The 24,123-nt window shown below is 41.3% G+C and overlaps 1 protein-coding gene across 2 annotated transcripts in view; it reads left to right on the top strand.

The window, feature by feature from the left end:
* Positions 1-17,283: 17,283 nt before the first annotated feature.
* C1QTNF8 (C1q and TNF related 8) overlaps positions 17,284-24,123 on the top strand; it is a 46,369-nt gene continuing 39,529 nt past the window's right edge. Inside the window, exons 1-2 of one of the 2 annotated variants that reach the window (XM_063428939.1) lie at positions 17,284-17,340; positions 19,541-19,688. The gene's annotated coding sequence lies outside the window, so the exon portion shown is untranslated. The remainder of the gene's footprint in view (positions 17,341-19,540; positions 19,689-24,123) is intronic. The other variant, XM_063428940.1, reaches the window with a different exon arrangement.

Raw genomic sequence — 24,123 nt, forward strand, 5'->3', positions numbered from 1 at the left:
GCCCAGCATACACTGCAGGACATTAAATTAAAAACAATAAAAAGAGGTATTTTATTTCGGAAATAAATAGCACAACCCATAGAGAGCTTTTAGCTAGCTATTGATTTGCGTAGAAATCTCACAAGTGACAGCTCATCTTAAAAGTCACTAGAACCTCTACAGCCTGATGTAGTGGTTTTAGTGTCCATAGCCAGGCCCTGGGGAGATAGCGCAGCTAAGCGGACAAGGGCACATGTAGGAGTGTGGGGATAGATGCAGGGGAGGGTCTTTGACAGTGGGTGTATTGTGTGGGTGGGGGTTAGGGCTATGTGAGCTAGCAGGGGGGAGGTCTTACCTCAGTGCCACTTGGGATTCGGGCCAGTGAACAGCTTCCCGCCCGCCCACCCCGAGTAGATTTAGTTAGTCACAGCGAGTCGGGGGTATGTCCTTGCCAATTAAGTGTGGTTATGTTAAGGATGGAATAAGTTCCTCATGTTTACAGGTCTCAGCCTCCCCTGCTTCAAAAGGTTTAACTTTAGGTTGCCTGAGGTCTCGTGCCCATCGAGCGTGGATAAGGTCGGCTGATGGCAGGCATTGGAATATGTTTTTTATGACGGGGGGGGAGGTGAGAGGCAGTGGTGTTTAGGAGCCACTGCAGGTTTTTATTGGCAAGGACGGGGGGTTCTCTGTATAGCACTTTATGTTGAATTGTTATTTATATATATATGTTGTTTATGTTTTGTTGCTAACAATTTCGTTACAGAAAGAAGAGTTTAATATATGGAGTTATGGGTGTGTTATACAGTAATTTATTTATGTTTTAATAAATGCTGTGGCCTGTTCATCCATACCACGTTGTCTGTCGTTATTGGGGGGAGGTTGAATGGGGTTTAATTATGTTTATGCTGCATCGTAATTCCCCACTACGTACATACATGTACCTGCAGGCTGAGTAATGTAAACCATCCCAGGAAAGAAAATTAGATAAACAGAAGAGTGATTTTAAAGTACAATAAGTGCAAATGTACATACATGAACCAAGTTGTACATACGTGAACCGACCACTGGGGAGTCTGGGAGAAGAGCAGAGAAATCACGCCCCCTCCTCCTGACATCATCAGGAGAGGCCGACTTCACTGGCTGCTGCCTCATGCCTCCTGTCCCTGCTGGCTCCTGGTCCTGGCTCCTGCCCACCCCTCCCGGGCCTAAAGCAAGAGGGGAGGAATACACTTTAGTTTTTTTTTATCCCCCCCATAACATCCCCACTACAGCTGCTCTCCCACAACTGCAACCCATATCACCCACACCACAGCCCCTTTCCCAAATTGTAGCCATCAACCTACTTCAACCCTATCCCCCACTACCTTTCCTAACTCCCAATTACAGTTCATACCCTCCACTACAGCCCCAGCCCCCCACTATAACCCCTAGCCCCCTACTACAGCCCTGTCCCTTACTCAGCCCCTGTGTGTGTGTGTGTGTGTGTGTGTGTCTGTGTGTGTCAGTATGTCTCTGTGTGTGTCAGTATGTCTGTGTGTGTGTGTCAGTATGTCTGTGTGTGTGTGTGTGTGTGTGTATGAGTATGTCTGTGTGTGTCAGTATGTCTCTGTGTGTGTGTCAGTATGTCTGTGTGTGTGTGTGCCATTATGTTTGTCTGTGCGCCCCTAGTCTGTGTGTGTGCAAGTATGTCACTGTGTGTGTTCCAGTTTGTCTGTGTGTGGGTGTGTCAGCCGGTATGCCTGTGTGTGTGTGTGTGTGTGTGTGTGTGTGTCTGTCAGTGAGTGTGTCTGTTTAGGTGAGTGTCAGTTAGGTGAGTGTTTAGGTGAGTGTCAGTGAGTGTGTCTGCCCCCCCTTTCAATCACATGGGAAAGGTGTTTTTTATTCTCCTCTTGGTGCAATGGGCCTCTTGACTGGATTTGCCCCTCAGGCCTAAAGATGCCAGTCCTCCTCTGGGGCAGGAGGAGAGGGGTCCGTGCAGGGGGAGAGGGGATGTGTACAGGGGAGGCAGGGGATGTGTACAGCGACGGGGCCTGTGAAGGGATAGAGGGGATCCGTGCAGGGGAGGCAGGGGGACTGTCAGGGAGGCAGGGGGAGAGGGGATCTGTGCAGGGGAGGCAGGGGGACTGTCAGGGAGGCAGGGGGAGAGGGGATCTGTGCAGGGGAGGCAGTGGAAATGGGGATGTGTGCAGGGGAGGCAGGGGATCTGTACAGCGATGGGGCCTGTGAAGGGAGATCCCCTGCCTCCCCTACACAGATCCCCTCTCTGTCAGGGAGGCAGGGGGAGAGGGGATCTGTGCAGGGGAGGCATGGGGACTGTCAGTGAGGGAAGGGGAGAGGTATTCTGTGCAGAGGAGGCCGGGGGAGAGGGGATCTGTGCAGGGGAGGCAGGGGGACTGTCAGTGAGGGAAGGGGAGAGGTATTTTGTGCAGAGGAGGCAGGGGGAGAGGGGATCTGTGGAGGGAGGGGGCTGTGCAGTGAGTAGGGGGCTGTGCGGGGAAGAGCCTACCTGATGTTTCTGCCAGGCTCACTTTCCATGCCTCCTGCCCCACCTCTTCCCTTCACTCACTGCACCGCACCGAAGAGACCTGGCATGCAGAGCAGGTCTCAATCAGAGGGTGGGAGGGAGTATGGGAGTCAGCAGGGATCTTGCTGTCCCCCAAAAAATGCCACCTGGGGGGAATCGCGTAATTTACCTCTTTTTTTCACGTTAATGTGTGTTTAACTTGCACTGGGGAGGGGTTAAACTATTTATTCTATAGTCTAAACAAAGGGCATGTTCTTAATTTCTACAGGTCTCCGTGTGGTTGTTTTTCGAAGAGCTGTACAAAATTACTTTGCATTTCGCAGCTCGCCATCCGTTGCTCACTATTTCTGCCGTTACTCATGCTGTCTTATAATAATGTCCCCAATAAACGAACACGTACAAGAAAATATCATTTGGATTCCTGCCGTGTTCTTAAGATTACTTGCTAGCGTTATGCTGCAGGGGAAACATGGCGTATTCTGTCGACAGCCAATGGAAACCCAGCATTACACGATTTCCTGCTGAGAAGGAACACAATAAAAACATCCCTTTTATAGAAAGCAATTCAATTTTTTCCAGCTAAACCCTACAAGTAAACGTTCTCTTCTGATAGGTCATTTGTATCCCAGTTCAGGTAATTAAAATTTATTATCAAGCTTAGACACTTAGTTTTTCTCTGAATGAATAGTTGTTGTTTTTATCTATTATGTGTTTAAATATAATGGAAGTTGCTAAAGAAAAACTATGAATATCCTAGTTTGTAGTTTTAAAGGGAAACCTGATTCTATAGCTCCTTATGATGCCCTCTCCCTCTCCCCTCCCACCATGGTACAGTACGGTCTGTGCCTTACCCGAGTCCAGTGCTGATGTCCATCCCTCGATGTCCCCATGGGAAAATATGTATAATCCTTTCCTATAGAGCTTTACATGACGCTGGATGTCCCCCTGGTAGACAACAACTATAATTATTATAGTTTATTTAAAACTGCAGTAATTACAATTGCAGGGTTAAGGGACCAGGAACTATGCATGCAGACCACTTCAATGAGCAGAAGTGGTCTGGGTGCCTATAGTGTGACTTTAATTTTTATAGGCAACGTCTATCATATTGCATGAAATTCTTATCTAGTATACTGTATCCAGCAGAGAAGAAGGAAAACGTTTTAAAATGTAGCAATCACCTTTAAAACCAGTAAGGTTGGCATGTATATACTTCAATGGTCAGGCTAGCCACCATCATCACTACACAGCTTCCTGGTACTGCCCAGGGTTTGGGTCTGGCTTCCTTTTCTGATACATCTAAAGTGGATCCAATTTATTTTAGAAATATTGTACAATTTTCTAATAGAAACCATTTAGTAAATATCACCCATCAAATGGATTTACACTCGCAATGTTTAACTGGTGAGACTAAACAGCTGGTCAAAGTAGCAATTGTATAACTTGTTATATCCACCATGCTGTAATTTCTTATCAGACTTTCGTCTTTTCAACCTTCCAAATGCCTTTCATATGTCCAAAACATGAGATGAAATCTCAATACATCATTGATGGTAAAATACTTCATAGGAGATGCATAACATGATACCAAATGTTAAGCAATTGTAAAGAACAAAACTATAAGGATCATTTTATTTTTTTAGGGGGATCACCTTAAACTATGTTCAATGAAACCAATTATTTTATTTAAATCTTATTTTGTATTAGTAGTGTACAATGTAATATGCACAATGACATCTGAGACATCAGAAAACATCACTCATTTATTTTTTAAATTTGGGCCGAAATTGAAGCACTCCGAATCTGGATTTCACCTGTCCAGCAGAATTCGGTCCTAATTGAGGCTCATTAGGATTCTGAATTGTGACATACGGACTTTGTTAAATAGCGCAATCGGGTGGTTTTGACATGTTCAATATGAGGCCATTAAGACTTTAGCGAATAACCCTAAATAGACACCTGTCTCACACAGGGTCTTCAAATTTATTTTTTCCCCTGTCTTTTGTTATATAAAGTGTATGTTAATTTGTAATTTTCAATGTTTTGTTAAAAGATAAGTGTTACAATTCCCACATTCTTTTCTCTCGGACACTGAATCCAGAGATACCTATATAGGGCTCAATATCCTATTATAAAGGACATCTACACCAGTGGACAAAATTGTTGGAACCTTTTGAAAAATGCATATAACATCAATATTTTTCGGAATACTATAAAATAATGTATCTTTGGAAAGATAATTTAATGCACATTGTAATGCAACACACATTATTAAAAGAAATAGCATTTTAAAAGATGTTATAGATAGAGAACCATGACAAAATCTAGAAAATCATTTTAAAACGTCTCACTATTTCTGTTAGTTCTGAGCCTGGACACGTTTGCTGTAAATACAGCCTTACAATGGTGTTCCATTGAGTGATCCAAGTATTTTAGTTAATCGGGTGTTATAATGAGAAACCAAGATTTATTCATTACTTCTATCAATTGTCTTTTATTCCTTGCTTGCTTCTGTCTTCACAGGTTTTATATTGGATTAAAGTCAAGGCTACTACCTTATTCGCAGATGGTTGGTAGTTACTCTTCATATAGTAGATATGTAAGACAAAAACAAAGACAAACACATAGAAAAGTCCAATGGTGAAGTATTAACTGAGTATTAAAACAAAAATAGGTGTAGAGAGCCACTTATACTTAGTAGAGCTTCAGATGAGCTCTAGGGTATTAGGCCTGTGTAGACCAATCCCCGCCTTGGGATATATGGATGTCTTCCTATAGCAGATATGAATCCTCAACAGAATACGCATTTGAACTCAACTTAGAAACTCAGGTATTGGTGATAATCTGTTAATCTGGTTTCAGTCATATGTATCGGATCGATTGCAATACGTGTCCATTTTTGACAGCTCCTCAATCTCCTGGTCACTTGTGTTGTTCCCGGAGGCTCCATACTGGGCCCCCTACTATTTATAACATTCATAAATGATCTGCCTTATCCCTGCAAAGCCTCAACTGTACATATGTACGCAGATGACACCGTAATCTACGCTAGCAAACCAAATTTACCGTAGCGTGAGGCTGTGCTCCAAAACTAGTTCACAGAGGTCGAAAAGTGGATTGCAGATAACAAACTCTTTCTTAACACTAACAAAACTGTTACAATGATCTTTGGAACAGTACCTAAATTGCATGAATTAGAAAATGCATCAAAACAAAATTAAATAGTACACTGACCACAGTCATTTCTTTCAAATATCTAGGTTGTTGATAGACCACAATATACCTTTTCTTTTGGCCTCCAAATTGAAAACCTCTCATCAAAACTTTACCAAAAACTAAGTGCCCCGTTCAGAAGCAAACCGTGCCTAAGCCTAGCAGTAGGGATCGACCGATTATCAGTTTTACCGATATTATTGGTCGAAATTCGTTATTTTCGGCAATATCGGTATCGGCCTATAGAGATACCGATATTACCGATAATACATACCAGGACCGCCGGGCCCATTACAAGCCCGTCGGTCCTGGGGGGGGGCCTGCAGCAAGCTGTTACTTACCTTTCCAGCAGCTCCCTTCATCTACCTGTGTAAATCTCGTGAGTACCGCTGCCACAGAGCGTTGCCACGGGTTACCATGTCAACGCTACGCGTGGCACGTAGACCACAAGATTTACACATGGGAGCTGCTGGGAAGGTAAGTAAGAGCTTGCTGCCGGCCCCCACTGCTCAGTACATGCCATAGGACCACCAGGGAATGCCATAGCCACCCTCCCTGGCCAGGTAACAAGCAGGGAGGGGGGGACAAAAAAATAATAAAACATGTAAATATTAAAAAAAAATTAAAAATTAAATTAAAATAATAAAGGCTCCCCCTCACCCCTCATTTTACACAAATGACATCCCTTCAGAAACACACACACACTCTGCATTATATATACACACACACACACTCTGCATTATATACACACACTACACACACTCTGCATTATATACACACACACACACACACTCTGCATTATATACACACACTACCCACACTCTGCATTATATACACACACACTCTGCATTATATACACACACTACACACACTCTGCATTATATAAACACTACACAAACACACACTCTGCATTCATTATATACACGCTATACAAACACACTCTGCATTCATTATATACACAGACTACACGCACACACACACACACACACTCTGCATTATATACACACACTACACACACTCTGCATTATATACACACACACTCTGCATTATATACACACACTACACAAACACACACTCTGCATTCATTATATACACACTATACAAACACACTTTGCATTCATTATATACACAGACTACACAAACACACTGCATTCACTTTACGCACACTCTACACACACTGCATTCACTTTACGCACACTGCATTCACTTTACACACACTATACACACACTACGCAAACACTCACTGTATTCTCTATACACACTACACAAACACACCCTGCATTCATTATATGCACACTACACAAACACACACACACACAGCTTCCCAGTCTACACACACTGCTTCCACTACATGTGGCATGTATATTTTGTGCACTTACCTTTTGAAATAGTTACAGAATATCGGCTATCGGCCTGAAAGTTCACAGATTATCGGTATCTGTATCGGCTCTAAAAAATCAATATCGGTCGAACCCTACCTTGCAGTAAGGACACAGAATGTACAACAAATGCCAATGCAGGCGAGGATGGGGATTTAGTGTATGCACTAGCACCGCAAACTCCCCTTCATAAACTTACTACATTATATAACATATTCTGCTGCATTGTACTACAATGCAATTAGATGAGCCACCATTATGACATGTTAAAAGAGCTAAACTGACTACTGCTGGAATCAGACACATCACTTATCTTTTCAGGTTTTCCTGGAAACTCCAATCCTACCAACGTAGAATGCTCTCCCCAGCTGTTCCCACCTACTGTAATCTCCGATCCCGTACCAGCACTTTATTTAGAATACCACATTACAAAAATAGAGTGGCTCAATCGTCATTTTCCTAAAGCGCATCGCAATTATGGAATAACCTCACAGACGCAATCACATCTTTCTCCAGTCTAAAATCCTTTTAGAGATCCCTGTTAACATATCTCAGTACAGAATGCACCTGTAATCATGGTTGATTATATATCTTATTTGTTAAATGTGTATATGTGAATTTTAATATTACTTTGTATTTTTAATATTACACCGTAACTTATTGTAACAATACAATGTTTGAGGGCCAAGGACATACTTGAAAACGAGAGAAATCCCAATGCATCCTTCCTCGTAAAACATTTTTTTTTTTTTTACATTCTTTATTTTAAAGTGAAATGATTACAATACAGGTGAAGTAGTAGCAAGTAACACGGTATAACAAGTTACACAAGTCTGTAGGCTTTAGTTCCGGTAGTGGTTTTAGGATTTCGTCTCTAAGCTTCCCCCCACCCCCCTGTCGTGTCCCTCTTCCCCCCCCCCCACCCGTCTTGAGCAGGCCCCGGTGCTCAGTTTCTTAGACCTAGGGCTCGTAATGGACCTGTGTGTCGGGCCTGCCTTTATGGGGGAATACTAAACAGTGTCCAGCCCCACGTCTGTTTGGGTCGTAAAACATTTTATAAATAAATTAAATTTGAAAATCTGAAATATGACACTGACGATAATAAATGGTTTAATATTATCCTAGACTGGGGATAATACCACTTCATGCTGTTTTATTGGAGCCACACAATGCTCTGAATCATGTGAGTGCATTATCTATATATTAATACAACCACCCCAGAGCTGTATATCATACTACACTGTATACTGCTCCTGTGTTCTGATCTATATTTTATATACATATTCTGTTGAGAATAAATATATGCCATAGGAAGACATCCATATATCCCAAAGTGGCGAATGTTTCGCTCAAGTCTAAGTTCCTAGAGCTGGTCTAAAGCTCTACTAAATGTGAGTGGCTTTCCACACCTATTAATGTCCCAACGACTCAGTTATACTTCACCATTGGACTTTTATTTGTTTTTGTCTTTCATATCCATTTTTTTTAAAGCATAAGTACTAATCAACTGTGAAAAACGACATTTTACTCCAGCCAAGAAGAGAGATTCTTAGCAAGTTGTTACTTCTACCCACTCAACAGGACGGTTTCAGCGCTTAACCTTTCCGTTTGTATTATCAAGGATATTACCTGGTCATTCTAGCCGTGAGCTATGAGTTTCCTTAAATAATGTTTAACACAAAGCAGCAACATGACAGTGAGCTGAATCATTTAGACATATATAGGCTTCATTATCTTGACAAATATCACATGCTGAAGGCTACCATTTTGTCTCAGGGCTATCACTAATCATTCACTCATTTTATTTTGCCATTTACAATCACATTTTGCAGTTATACAGCCCCAGATCATAACACTACCTGGATACTTCATGATAGCTACTCTGCATTCAGGCAGTAAATCTTCTCCAATTCTTCTTCTTTCATGTTTTTTATGAAAAGAAGAAGTGAGTATTTTTTGTAAACGCGTTGTACTGTCATTTATTCTTGTTTCATAATGCATGTAAGTGGTAGTTTTATTCTTTTTAAAACATGTTATTGACCAGTAACCATACAATGAAGAAACCAGCGTGTCTTTATAGCAACACTATCTCCTCCTGTGCTTCCGTCTATTACATTGATTCAGGAATGCAGTTTTATAGGTAATTTTCCAGATCAATACAATTACACGTTTTCAGTTATATCAGCAATATCTTAAGAAATTTTGTAGGTGGAATGGTTGTGGCTCAGTATTTAGTATTGGTCGGTTTATGGTTTTTTTTTTTCTTTGCACAGCAGATTGAATTTGCAAACTAGCCATCTGGACTGGAGAATCTGGACTTCAAATGGAAAGAACACCTGGTGAAGTTTTTGAAATTGTACGTTTGAGAAAAACATTGGTAGTAGAATGTTTCACATGCTAGTGGCCTATGATTGAAATATTTCAAACTAAGAATGTCAATTAAATGCCTATTGTATCATGACCTGATACCTCCTCGAATGTCTAGAGGGCATTGGCATACCCGAGATAGGGTTTACAGCCAGGTGTGGTTTGGTCACCGAGTCAGTGGTACTGTTGTCCTAGGTCCGTGGCTGTGGAGTTTAAAAATAAAGTGAACAGTCCTCATCTTCAGTGTTAACTAAATTAGGTTACATTTTATTTTTTATTAGTTGGAACAGAATAGATAGCTTGGTGGGTTAGTGCACCTACTGCACCACCTGGCTGTGATGCAGGGTCAATAAAGCATGTTAGAGGATGATACAAAAACAAACATATTGGGCATTAATAATATCTATTGATTATTAGGTCTTTTTACGGTTCTCAAATGAATATACTGCACTGACAAACTGTTTGTCAACAGTCGTACAGATTGTTCGGACCTCAGTCTCCCTATTTGAACAAAAACTGAAGCCAGAAGCATGCTGAGCAGTGTAAATCATGAGGAACAGGTGTTACGCATGAACAACGCTTAATGACATTGCCCAAATCAGGTTCTTTGTACCAAAATTAATTCCTATTATATTGCGGGAACAGTGAGAATGTATGTGTGAGACAGTAGTAGCGTTGAGTGAAACGAAGGTCTAATGCTTTTGACATTTCCATAGCAGAAGTAAATTAAAAAAAAAAAAAAAAACTTGCTAATGGATTTCATTGCAGCTTCATACATCCAACAATTAACATTCTCAAGGTGACACAAATACAATACGTCTCTTGCTCCAGTTCTTTCAACCTTTACACGTGGACTGGGCATTGTCCAGTGCTAACAATGATTGTCACCAGCTTTTAAAGAGAGTTGAGTTTTGGCAGTTAAGAGCTTAATTTGGAGGTGGAAGGGATGTTAAAATCAAGGAACACTAAAGGATGTATTTACTAAACTGGGAATTGCCAAAGGAATGTAAATTTCCTTTTGCTAAAAAAAATCTCCAAACTGGAAAAAAATCTCCACTATCTCTTTCTAGTTTTTTGTCCTAACAATTGCAATTACTGGTCTTTTACTAAATGTTCCATGTATAGTCTTTGAGTAACCCTGAATGTAGTGAACGGTTAAATAAAGTTTTGAAATTCAACACATTCTCCCAACTTGGTTACTGTAGCAGCTCAAATAACCAATTTAGAACAGCAATGATAGGCTAGGAGCGCTGGGCTAATCTGTAAGACTATAGATACAATGTCCCAAATCAGACGCTCACACTGTTGCTAATCCATTAAAAATATTATTCTTTATTGTTTTCATTTAAAAATGTTACATTATTTTGCTGCAAAACAGTATATTGACACATAGACTTGCACAGAATTATGAAGGACTCCATACTCTGATACCAACGCGTTTCGTATAAACTAACGTACTTCCTCAAGCGGTGGGCTAACCTGCCCCCAGAGTTTTTAGTCTATCATTACAGTTAGATGTTAGATACTTTATCGAACTTTGCATCTCTTAATATGTTAGCAAAATAGCAAGTATTCCGCTAAGGAGTTTGGCCTTTTTTTATTTTTTAAATAATCTTTCCATGTATACACTGTAGAATTATTTCTGACTGTTTTGCCCCCTTTTTTTTATACTATTTGCAATAAATACATATTTGCTGCTTTTAGATCTGTATTTCTATTTTTTTGAAGAATATAAAAAAAAATTGGGAAATGGTGGTATTAAAGCCGTAATATGTAACCACATCTCATTACCTTAAAATACATTTGTCTGTACTAATCCTAAAAATGTTTATCAAATGAATTACTAAATGGCTCTGTGTGTGCAATGCATAGGCAGTCATACAGAATGCTTCCTTCTGTCAGACCAACATAAGTTCAGTTTCCTTTGAGGCGCTGTGTGTATGTAATTACTTCACAATGATGTGAGACATGTCCTGCTCCTCCAATGCTCCTTAATGGAGCTGTAATTTAAATCCAGAATAGCAATGGGAGAAAGGTGCAAATACATATACAAGGGTGTATAAACCTTTGATTATATTGTCTTTTTGCTTATTTTTCTATCTGTCTATCTATCTATCTATTTATCTATCTATCTATCGATCATCTGTCTGTCTATGTATCTATTGAAACCCTCCCCTCACAGCAGCAGAAGATGCCGAGTGTTCCCTGCCTCTCAAGATATTTATTTTTCTTTCGGCTCACTTTTAGTTCTACCATTCTAGCATTGTGTTTTAGGTTATATGCATGTTATTCATTCTGGACATTTTCAGACACTTCAATTGACTTTAATCACATGTGTTGAATGGAGGTTTGAGTTATTTGTTTTCTTGTTTTCCTTAAAGGGACACTATAGTCACCTGAACAACTTTAGCTTAATGAAGCAGTTTTGGTGTATAGAAAATGCCCCTGCAGCCTCACTGCTCAATCCTCTGCCATTTAGGAGTTAAATCCCTTTGTTTATGAACCCTAGTCACACCTCCCTGCATGTGACTTGCACAGCCTTCCATAAACACTTCCTGTAAAGAGAGCCCTATTTAGGCTTTCTTTATTGCAAGTTCTGTTTAATTAAGATTTTCTTATCCCCTGCTAGGTTAATAGCTTGCTAGACCCTGCAAGAGCTTCCTGTATGTGATTAAAGTTCAATTTAGAGATTGAGATACAATTATTTGAGGTAAATTACATCTGTTTGAAAGTGAAACCAGTGGGTTTTTTTTCATGCAGGCTCTGTCAATCATAGCCAGGGGAGGTGTGGCTAGGGCTGCATAAACAGAAACAAAGTGATTTAACTCCTAAATGACAGTGAATTAAGCAGTGAAATTGCAGGGGAATGATCTATACACTAAAACTGCTTTATTTAGCTAAAGTAATTTAGGTGACTATAGTGTTCCTTTAATGAATGCCAGGGAAGGTACATTTAGATAAGGGATTTGTGATATATACATGAGGATTGGACATATGCTTTATCCTCAGCTACTTTAAAACTGCAACTTTTTGGATGTTTCAGCACGAATTAAAAGTTGCTCAAAACCACAGTTTTTAGTCAGAGAGAGAACCTTGTATATGTCCCCCACCCTCACCCCCCCCCCCCCTCCCCCTCCACAGTGATGCTGCCAGAGATGGAGTTACACCTACGGCAGCAGAGGGGTTATTCTTCGTCTGTGCAATGTTTCATAGTGAAACATACTGCACATACAGACTCCATGCACTATGACCACTTAAGATCCCTGAATTGGTCGTGGTGCTTGGAAAAGCACTGCAGGCAAATTAATAATACTTAATTAATTTCTATGCATAAACTAGGGAGCCGTAATCCTCAGCTGACAAGCAAGGCTTTTAGTAATGACATTAGGAAAATAGAAACGTAATTGTTTATTAATTGCTTAATTGAACATTGAAAATATTATGGTTGACTACTTAATGGGAAAGGTGTATAAAGTCCTCACAATCAGTTGCTTCTATGGCAAGATTAGGGTTAATTGGGGGGCAGATTTAAGATTTAATTGGCATAGGTTTAGGGGGTTTCTAAGGCTGGTTGTACTTAGGGTTCAGATTCGATTGGCGTAGGTTTAGGGGGTATCTAAGGCTGGTTGTACTTAGGGTTAAGATTCGATTGGCGTAGGTTTAGGGGGTATCCAAGGCTGGTTGTACTTAGGGTTAAGATTCGATTGGCGTAGGTTTAGGGGGTATCCAAGGCTGGTTGTACTTAGGGTTAAGATTCGATTGGCGTAGGTTTAGGGGGTATCTAAGGCTGGTTGTACTTAGGGTTAAGATTCGATTAGCGTAGGTTTAGGGGGTATCTAAGGCTGGTTGTACTTAGGGTTAAGATTCGATTGGCGTAGGTTTAGAGGGTATCCAAGGCTGGTCGGACTTAGGGTTAAGATTCGATTGGCGTAGGTTTAGGGGGTATCCAAGGCTGGTCGGACTTAGGGTTAGAGGTCACGGAGCCAGGCCCGTTGCTACCCGACAGGCAAACCAAGCAACTGCTTGGGGCCCCGAGCTGGCCCGGGGCCCCAAGCAGAGCCGCCATCAGGGCATGCGGTCCTGGGGGGCCCGGACTGCTCAGGTCATCCGGGCCCCACATTCAGTGGGTACATACCGGGTCGCAGGGGGCCCTGCGACCCCGGTATGTACCCACTGGGCCAGCCTCTTCTCCTGGGGGGCCCAGCAGCCGGTCACCTCAGGGCCCCCCAGAGGCTGGCCCTGCTGACACCCGGCGGGCGCGCGAGGGAGCACTCTCCTCTGAGTGCTTCCTCTTCAGCTCCCTCGCGCACCGTACTGATGCCGGAGCCGGAAGATGACATCATCTTCCGGCTCCGGCATCAGTACGCGGCGCGCGAGGGAGCTGAAGAGGAAGCACTCAGCCAGAGAGAGTGCTCCCTCGCGCGCGCCCGCCAGGTGCCAGGTGTAAGTGAGTGGGGGTGGGGGGGAGGGAGAACATTTAAGTGAGTGGGGGTGGGGGGGAGGGAGGGAGAAAATGTAAGTGAGTGGGGGAGGGGTGGGGGGAGGGAGTGAGAAAATTTAAGTGAGTGGGGGTGGGGGGAGGGAGGGAGGACATTTAAGTGAGTGGGGGTGGGGGGGAGGGAGGGAGAAAATGTAAGTGAGTGGGGGTGGGGGAGGGAGGGAGGGAGAAAATGTAAGTGAGTGGGGGTGGGGGGGGAGGGAGGGAGAAAATTTAAGTGAGTGGGGGAGGGGTGGGGGGAGGGAGGGAGAACATTTAAGTGAGTGGGGGAGGGGTGGGGGGAGGGAGGGAGAACATTTAAGTGAGTGAGGGTGGGGGGAGGGAGGGAGAAAATTTAAGTGAGTGGGGGTGGGGGGAGGGAGGAAATTTAAGTGAGTGGGGGTGGGGGGGGGAGGGAGGGAGAAAATTTAAGTGAGTGGGAGTGGGGGAGGGAGAAAATTTAAGTGAGTGGGGGTGGGGGGGAGGGAGGGAGAAAATTTGAGTGAGTGGGTGGGGGGGAGGGAGAAAATTTGAGTGGGTGGGGGGAGGGAGAAAATTTGAGTGAGTGGGGGAGGGAGAAAATTTGAGTGAGTAGGGGGGAGAGGGAGGACATTTGAGTGGGAGGGGGAGAGGGAGGAAATTTGAGTGGGGGGGGAGAGGGAGGAAATTTGAGTGGGTGGGGGGGGAGAGGGAGGGAGGAAATTTGAGAAGTGGGGGAGAGGGAGGGAGGAAATTTGAGGGAGTGGGGGGGAGAGGGAGGGAGGAAATTTGGGGGGGGGGGAAGGGAGGAAATTGGGGGGGGGAGGAAGGGAGGGAATTTGAAGGGGGAGAGGAAGGAAATTGGGGGGGAGAGGAAGGGAGGAAATTTGAAGGGGGGGAGAGGGAGGAAATTTGAGGGAGGGGAGGGAGAGGTAGGAATTTGAGGGGGGAGAGGAAGGGAGGAAATTTGAGGGAGGGAGGGGGGAGAGGGAGAGGGAGGGGGGAGAGGAAGGGGAGAAATTTGAGGGGGGAGAGGAAGGGGATAAATTTGAGGGGGGATAGGAAGGGGAAATTTGAGGGGGGAGAGGAAGGAAATTGGAGGGGGGAGGAAGGAAATTGGAGGGGGGAGAAGGCAATGAGAGGGAGGGGGAGAATAAGGAAATTGGAGAGGGGGAGAAGAAAGAAATTGACGGGGGTAGGGGGAGAGATTGACATCCATCACACACACACAATGCACCCCTTGCACACAGAAAAACACACAATGCATTACACACAGACACACATACACAAGCAATGCATCCCTTACACACAGCAACACACAATGCACCCCTTCCACACACTCAGTGCATCCCTTACAGCAGTGTTTCCCAACCCAGTCCTCAAGCACACCTACCAGTCCAGGATTTAGGGGTGACCCAGTTGTGTTTAAGGTGTTTTTTTCTTTTTTTTCTAAAAACACCTTAGACAAAACTGGGTAATCCTTAAATCCTGGACTGGTAGGTGTGCCTTGAGGACTGGGTTGGGAAACACTGCCTTACAGACACACACACTGCATCCCATACATACACAAACTCACCATGCAGCCCTTACACATACAAACACAGATTCACACAATGCATTCCTTACACACATCAGGACATCCCCCCCCCACACACACACACCCCTGTGAACAAACTCATTGGTGGAACATGAAGGTGGACCCTGGGACCCAGACCTTGAGCTGTGTAAATGGCCCTCAAAAAATGGAGCTGCTTCCCGTTCTCCCAGAACATTGATTTTTGTGACTACAGTTACAAACCGCCTCCAGAGAGCCTGTTCTACACCAGACCAGTGGAGCCAGACGGCAGCTGAAGCCCATCATCATCCTCATCTGGTTGTAAGTAGGCAATCTAGTATATTATTCGTGGCACTAATCTCTAATTTACCTCACATTAAAAGGACACTATAGTCCCCAGAACCACTGCAGCTTAATATAGTGGTTCTGGTGTCTATAGCCTGTCCCTGCAGGCCTTTTATTGTAAACACGGCGGCACTGCAGCACTGTGTTAGTTAACATGGCAGATCATATGGGTGGGGCACTGTGATGTCACATGGGGGGCGGCAAACTTTACTTTTGCCTAGGGCGGCAAAAATCCTTGCACCGGCCCTGCAGACACTGCATCCCTGTGGGGGGGGGGGGGGGGGTGAGAGGACAGAGGACCCGGGTGCAGGCGCCGGGGGGCCCAGACCTTGAGCGTGCATGTGGGGGGTGGGGTTGGAGTTTGGGGGGGCCTCCATGTCTGTTTTGCTTGGGGCCCCCAAATTCCTTCAAACGGCCCTGCACGGAGCACAGGATGAATGTGTTTTTAAGCGGCTGGCTAGGATTAATGGTGATTTAGTATTAAGATTAGAGAAGTTTAGAGTTTAGAGGGGGTATTTAGGGTCACAAAATGTGTGACACTGTGCAGCAGACGAGCAGTTTCCTTTCGAAGCAGACTGTAAGTCCACAGGAAATATGGAAACATCTCCAGAACCGAAATAAAGCAGAGATGAATAATGATTACAGCAGAGCTCTGCTGCATGGCAGGAGGAGCAATGGAAACTCAAAGACAGCAGCAGACAAAACGTTCAGGCGTATAGTTATAAAAAAAAAAAAAAGGACAAATCAGCAGTGCTGGTGTATAAAAAGTAAATAAGTAGCGTTCGGTATATAAGAGTTAATCCAACAGCAGATGTGTACGTGTAAATCCAGCAGCTGTGGTCGAGTACAATACGTAATCAAAGGTGCAAATCAGAACAAATAATAAATATACAACAAAACAGGATCATGTTAAATTTGCAATAACGTATCAATCAGAATGTAACCAGTGACAAACGACACTTTAGAACGCTAGCAAACCACATCGTATAAAAAAATAAACTTTTACATATCCCTGCATTATGTCACGGATTCTGGAAGTTTAGTCAAACTTGGTGGTTAAAGGGTTAATTTACCTCAAATTATTTTCTATCGTCATTTTCCAAATATGGTTGTCTTATTACCATTTCAATCAAGGGGATGTTTTTTAATGTATGTTTCAAGGTTAAGTGTGGTTTAATTATAGATTCTTAGTAACGTATGAATATGTTTTTCAGCAGGAGAAATAGAAACAAACCATAGAAGTAACATTTTAGTAAATTTATGGGACTCTGTAGCCTGAAGCACCTCAAAAGCTGAATTTCTGTCACTTGAGCAAAAAACACCAGTAAGGAATCTAAAATGCATTACCTCACAGTCTCTCAAAACACATTTGTGGTAATAACTACTACATGAGTCATCACCGTTTGGGTGTACCCTTGTCTTATAAAGCAGGAAAATAATGAAATATAACCTCTTTTTTCTTAAAAACTGTTGCAGAGCAGTGTCTGTTGGTGAGAAGTATACTTTTGTGTCATTATGTAAGGTAAAGTCAGGAAGATACAGTATTCACATAATTCAGTGTTTTTTTTGTCAATAAGGTTGTTTATTTCTCAGTGACAAATGGGAGGAGGGGTGTTCTGGTAGTGTTATTCATATTATCATCATTTATTAGTTTGTGTGTGATAGCACTGTTTGTCCATGTTGTTTACTAAACAGTTAAGAAAAATTTAAGAGAAATTGCAATTTGGCTATTGTGTCCTAAAATGTACCATTCTTTCTCTGAGGAAACCCTGATAATTCACGGTTTAGTAAATTACCTTGTTTTATGTTTTTTCCTTGACGATTGTGCGGCTTTAACAAGAATTACTGACAGCACAGAAATACAATCAAGAAATACATGTTATGTCTGTTGCCTTTAGAAATTATCTCTCTCTCTCTCTCTCTCTCTCTTTTTTTTTTTTTGAGTTTTTAAAATGTTTGTGTTTATTTGAATACCAAGTGCATATTTGATATAATTTTGTGTATACATACTACATAACTATGAGTAACATGTTTGTTGGAATAGTGGATAGTTATCGTCTGTACTAGACATGAATGTGTTGCAGGGTTTGCATTTGTTGGTACAGGCAAAGGGGGAGATTGACCAAACAGTCTTACTCTAAAAAGTGGTGGGAAGTTTTTAAAAAGTAGTGGGGAGTTTTAAAAAGTTGTGCAAAGTTTTAAATAGTAGTGGGGAGTTTTAAAAAAAATAGTGGGAGGTTGTAAAAACCACAGGAATCAGTGCATGCGTTTAATTGTTGGTTACTCCACTTCAGAACCTTCCACAACTTTTTGATCATGAGATAAATGAGATAAATTTCTCACTAAGTATGCATATGCTGTTTTCTACTTGATTTAGAAGTGCAGAGCTTTCAGAAGAATTTACAAATGTCTTTTAGAGTATTTATAAGTCCGACTAGTGTGATTGTTACATTAAATGTGATCACTTGTATAATGAGTGTCAGGCCGGATCCAGTGTCTATTATAGTGTTCGCCAATCAGTATTCAATACAATATTAGCACATTTTTGTGTTTGTAACATGTTTCTATGTTTGTTACAATGTTTCTGTCTGTCAAGTTTATTCACTTATGTTATTCACTTGGGTTTATGCATTGTTACATTGTTTGCTTGTTGGGTTTTGTTGCAGTGTTTCTGTGTCAAGTTTCTGTGTCTATTACAGTGTTTCTTGATCAGGCTTTTGTGCTTTTTCAGTGTTTTTCACAGTTTTTTGTGTCTGTTAGCGTTTGCCAGTCAAGATTGTATTTGTTGCAGTATAACTCTGTCATGTTTCTGTTTAATTGTTACACTGTCACTCAGTCAGATTTTGTAATTGCCAGGTGTATCTGTTTGTTAGAGTGTCAGTCAGGGTTTGTGTTTGTTGTGTCTCTCAGCCATATCTCTGTGTTTACTACAGTATTTCTTAATCAGGTTTATGTCTGTTACAATGTTTGTCAGTCAGGTTTGTGTGTTTGTTACAATGTCAAACATATTTGTGTGCTTCTTGCAGTGTCTGTTAGTCAGGTTTGTGTGTTTGTTACAGTGTCAAACAGATGTGTGTGTTTGTTTTGCACCCCTTCCTGTCACAGGTGCCTCATTCCAGGGCCCTATTTAGCCTTGTACTGTAGAGACCTCGAGATGGAAGGATTTCCCCAAGTAAGTCATTTAGCAGATATTTGGCTGGTAGTGTTGGACCTCCCAAAGATGGGGTACATTGACGTTGTGGCAGGCTTATGCAATGTATGATCTTATAATGTAACTAAACCCCCATTATTTTTTGCCTAGATTAGGTGTTTCAAAAAAACTAACAAAATCTGTCAGCACCAAAGTTGCTGTTTAGCAGATAAGGGAGTGCACTGGACTTTCATTTTTGTTGCAGTGTCTGTCAGTCAGGTTTGTGTGTTTATTACAGTGTCAAACAGATTTGTGTGCTTGGTTTAATGTATGTCAGTTAGGTTTGTGTGTTTGTTACAGTGTCAGGTTTGTGTGTTTTTTACAGTGTCACTCAGTCATGTTTATGTGTTTGTTACAGTGTTCCTGTAGGCTTTGTGTGTTTCCTACATTGTTTACAGTCATGTTTCTGAGTATTTCTCAGTGGTATTGTGCATCTGTTACTGCCCTGAGGATAGCAGTAGAAGTGATGCTTAGGAAGATGTGAAATAGCAACCTGAAGCCAAATGTAACACTACTGACATAAACTTTTCAGGAAGCCTGTCGCAATGTCTCTCTTAGAACATGTGGCAGCCAAAATCTAATTTACTGAGAGAACCGCAGGAAGAGACACGCTGAAGCTGTGCGAAAGACATAAAAGAGCCTGTCACACAGAGCGAACACTCTACAAGGAAGGCCTTGAGGTAAGTGCAGAAGCCAGTAAGTGGCTGAACGGTAGGTGAGGATTCCACACACATGGGCAGACAGAAACAAAGTCCATGTGCTGACAGATAATGTTAGTTACCAGTATTTTAGGACCTCAAGGAGCCACATGCTGTTTTATATGTTTTTTTTAACTGTTTATATCCCAAAGGAGTAATTAATAATGTGCAGGGCCGTGCTGGCACTCAGATTATCTCAGTCCATTTGCTGCACAGAACAGTTAAAGATGACAAGGCAGGGTGTGGCGAAAATGTCTAAAGTTTTCTTATAGCTTACAGGCCTGACATTCTCTACCTTATGTGTCTGTTTGTCAAATTGAACTTGTAATAATACCCTTTGAAGTATTGAGCTCTGCGCACTTTTTGGACATTAAAGGCAACAGAACAGGCTCCTCAGAAAGTCTTGAACGAAATAAACAAAACAATAAACAGCTGTCAGATTTAGAGACTTTTTAAACTTTTCTCTTTAGTTTTTTTTTTTTTCAGAACGGATATTCCTTTGATCTCACATCGAATGGAATGTCTATTGTTCTGGTTGTGGAAGTGTTAATTTGATCTTAACATTGCCATAGTTTTCCCATATTCCAAATTGTGCTTATTGTGTCACCTTAACATTTTCCTGATTTTATGTAAGTGATGTTTAAGACACTATAGTAACAGATAGACTTGCCTAGACATGATTTGACCCCAGGGCTCTCTTAGTGATACAATTTAGGGTTATCTACTAAAGTGAGAATTGCCTGGAATTAAAAATCAATTTAAAATGTAAGGCCAAAACAGTCAAACTGGAAAAATCTATAATTTCAGCAATGCTTCTAGATCAGCAACTTTGGGCTTCATTCTCACTTTAAAACCCTGTTAGTAAAATGTGAATTGTCAGGATTCTGAAATTTGCTTTGATGGTGATTTGGAACTTACCCCTCACGTAAGTATAATTGTTGAGGAATATATATAAAAAAGAGAAAAAATAAAATACACATAGTGTGTAACTGTAACATAAATATGGATATTTGTGGTGAAAATAAACACATATATTAGCAGGGATAGGCAACCTTCGTCACTCTAGATGTTGTGGACTACATCCCCCATAATGCTCTTACACACATAATGCTGGCAAAGCATCATGGGAGGTGTAGTCCAAAACATCTGCGGTGCCGAAGGTTGTCTATTGCCTATATTAGAGCCTTTTATAGATATAGGCTCTAAACTCTGTGTCTTTTGTGCCTTAGAGGTGACATTCCCAACCTATTCTCCAGTAGGTATAGGGCTTAGCAGCTTCCAATGTAGTACATATGAGAGATGTAAGATAAATAAAAGCTAACTTGGAGAATGTTTCAGTTCAGCTATTTTGGTCTGAAATGTATTGCCGACAAATCACACATTAGTATAGCCTTGTCAGACTGTTATGTTGAATGAGAGAAATTATTCAGGGATCTATTCACTAAACAGTAGTGAATTTAAAACCAGACTGCAACATTTGGGCCAAAATTAATTATTTTGTAAAACTATCCAACTCTGTTACAGTTAAAGTTTGACTGTTTTCACACATTTTGCAGTTCAATTCTTATTTCACTAAAATTCTGTTTTTAGTACATAAATGTTCTTATGAACTAGGGGAAGCAACCTTCTGGACTCCAGATGTTGTGGACTATATCCCCCATAATTCTCTTACACCCAAAATGCTGGCAAAGCATCATGGGAGGTGTAGTCCAAAACATCTGGAGTGCCAAAGGTTGCCTATGCCAGAAAAAATAGAAAGATGTGCAGATCTAGGGCCTCAACTGAACATTTATGACTATGAATCATTTTTGAAATGAATAAATATTTATGAATAAACATTCAAAATATTTTTTCACAATGTTAAAATATAAAAATAAATCAGATATAAAAAACAAATAAGTAGAATAGGGCTAATTTCTGCTAATTAATAACTTCCCCTTTGCTCACATTTGAAGTTGCGTTCATCATGACTTTAATGGTCACTTAGCTACAACACTCAAACCAGTTCACCGTGTACCGAAATGTGATGCATGATTAATTAGGGTGAAACATGTGATTCTCAAAATCAAAGTGGCTTATACCTAATTAGAGTGACAACAATGCTTACTGGGCTACAAATTAACTGGTTCAAAATAACAAGAACCGAAACATGACAGTTCTTCTTGAAGATTTTAAATCATTAGTCGGTCACCACCTAGGAAACTTTGGCCAAAGTTGTAAACTTAGAGCTATCACCATGGAAACCAAAGGAGTATTTCTGTTGAGTCAACTGGTTTGCATGATGATTGCTCCACTTTTAGAACTTTTTTTTTAGTTAGTAACTCTTTCTATATACCCCTTATAAAATCTTCTTAATGGTCTGTTAAATGTTTAAGAGTCAGTTTCAATAGAGATTTATAAATCCCTATGTTTACTAGCACAGTGTACAATAGCCGAGTTCCCATCGTCTCTTTAACATCTGACTTGACATTGCCAACGTTCCTTTAATATCTTATCATCAGCAGGACACTGATAGAATATTGAAGCATCGCTTTTTTTCTACGATTTGTCTTGCCGTAGAGAGGATTCTGACCATTGCTATTCGCAGGTGTTCGCAAGCCTTTGAGAAATCCTGCAGCTAAAACTCATTTATGGTTTAGCTTCCACTACAATCCATGAGTCACTGATGAGTTCACCCTTTCTTTGCTGTAAAGAGTCTGAAGGCATTCGAACATGCAAATCATCACTTTGTCCGCTATGCTGGTTACTTGATGAATTCACTATATATTGTTATAACGCCGCTGCTCGCTGGCCCGTGCTGTAATAATCATTAGAAAAATGTTATGGCTGAACAGATAGCATCTTGTTAGCAGGATATGATTTTGTGGAGTATGACCTTGGTATTCAAGTGGGTCTCAGCAGTAGAAGTGAGGCACTGTATGCCTTATAAATATTGATGGCCACTATGAATGGAAACAGCCGTGCAGAATCCACTGTCAGCTTCCGAGAGAAAGGACATGTACTGGCTGCGTGTGTGTATATGTATTTATATCCTTGAATTGATTAACTCTTTTAAGACCAATGGTGAAGGAATTCATCTCAATCCGGACTTTTAAGAGCCTATCCCTGACCCTATAGTGTTAAATCCACCATCTAGCCCCCCAGATCACCACTTTCCCCCTAAATACTGTATAGTAAACAAAATAGTTAAATCTTACTTTTATTCAAGTCTGCAGCTGTTGGCTGATCAGGGGCAGAGCCAGCACAAGCCAAACAAAGCCCTGGCCAAACAGCATCTCCTAATTGAGATGAATTTAAACAATGCATTTCTATGAGGAAAGTTTAGTGTCACCATACAGAGGGTGGAGACACTGAATGGCAGTACTGCACAGTGTACAGCACTGCCCCAGGAAACATCTTTAGTAGCCATTTGAGGAGTGGCCAGTGGAGGTATCCCTAGGTTCTTTTTCTCTGAAAAGACAGTGTTTGCTGCAACAAGCCTGAAGGGAATGATTATACACACCAGAACAAATACAATAAGGTGTAGTTGTTCTGGTGACTATAGTGTCCCTTTAATACACAAACAATGTTGACATGACATCATAACTGGCCCGATTATGATGATGGCAAAGAATTGCATTGGTAAAAAGGGAAAGGACCTTATGTGGGCCGAATTTATAACTTATACTAGTCAGGTTATTCACTAAACTGTGAATTATCAGGAATTTAAAGTGAGTGTTAGGCTAAAATAGCCAAATTTAAAACAGATATGAGTTGGAGAATGTATTTTCCATTTGGACTATTTTTTAATTTCACTTTGAATAGGCATAAGGCTATCCTAACTATAAGATAAGGCCAGGGATTAATGAAAGAATTTAGAAAATTGGGCAGACTAGATGGGCCGAATGGTTCTTATCTGCCGTCACATTCTATGTTTCTATGTTTCTAATTCATGAAGGGTCACCGTTTATTGAATAACACTGTAAGTGTTCCCATGATTAGGACCATCTTAGTTTACAGCCAAGTAACACATTCTCGGAATAGTGAAGACATTAGTAATGTGAATGTAATTTATAAAGTAAGTGATCAATGTATGTGAACCTTTCTCTGAATACCCACTTACCTCTCAACATTTCAAAAGGACAAAGAGGGACCGTTTAATTTCCGTTGTGTTACTGGTAGTGTGGCCACTATATAAATAATTGTAAGAGAGTATTATTGATATGGTGCTCTATTATACACTCAGAAACACCAACAATATGCAGCTCCTAGAAAAGAAGGACATTAGGATTAAGAAGAGGGGCATAGTGATTTATGACAAAAATAGGGACTGACCCTCCCAAATAGGGACACTTGGGAGGTATGTATCCAGTTCTGGGTGGCAAAGTCATAGTTTTTAGGAGCACACTTTGTGAGGTGCACCTGCAATTACAGTATA

The sequence above is a fragment of the Pelobates fuscus genome, chromosome 8 (genome assembly GCF_036172605.1).
Source record: "Pelobates fuscus isolate aPelFus1 chromosome 8, aPelFus1.pri, whole genome shotgun sequence".
Lineage (NCBI taxonomy): Eukaryota > Metazoa > Chordata > Amphibia > Anura > Pelobatidae > Pelobates > Pelobates fuscus.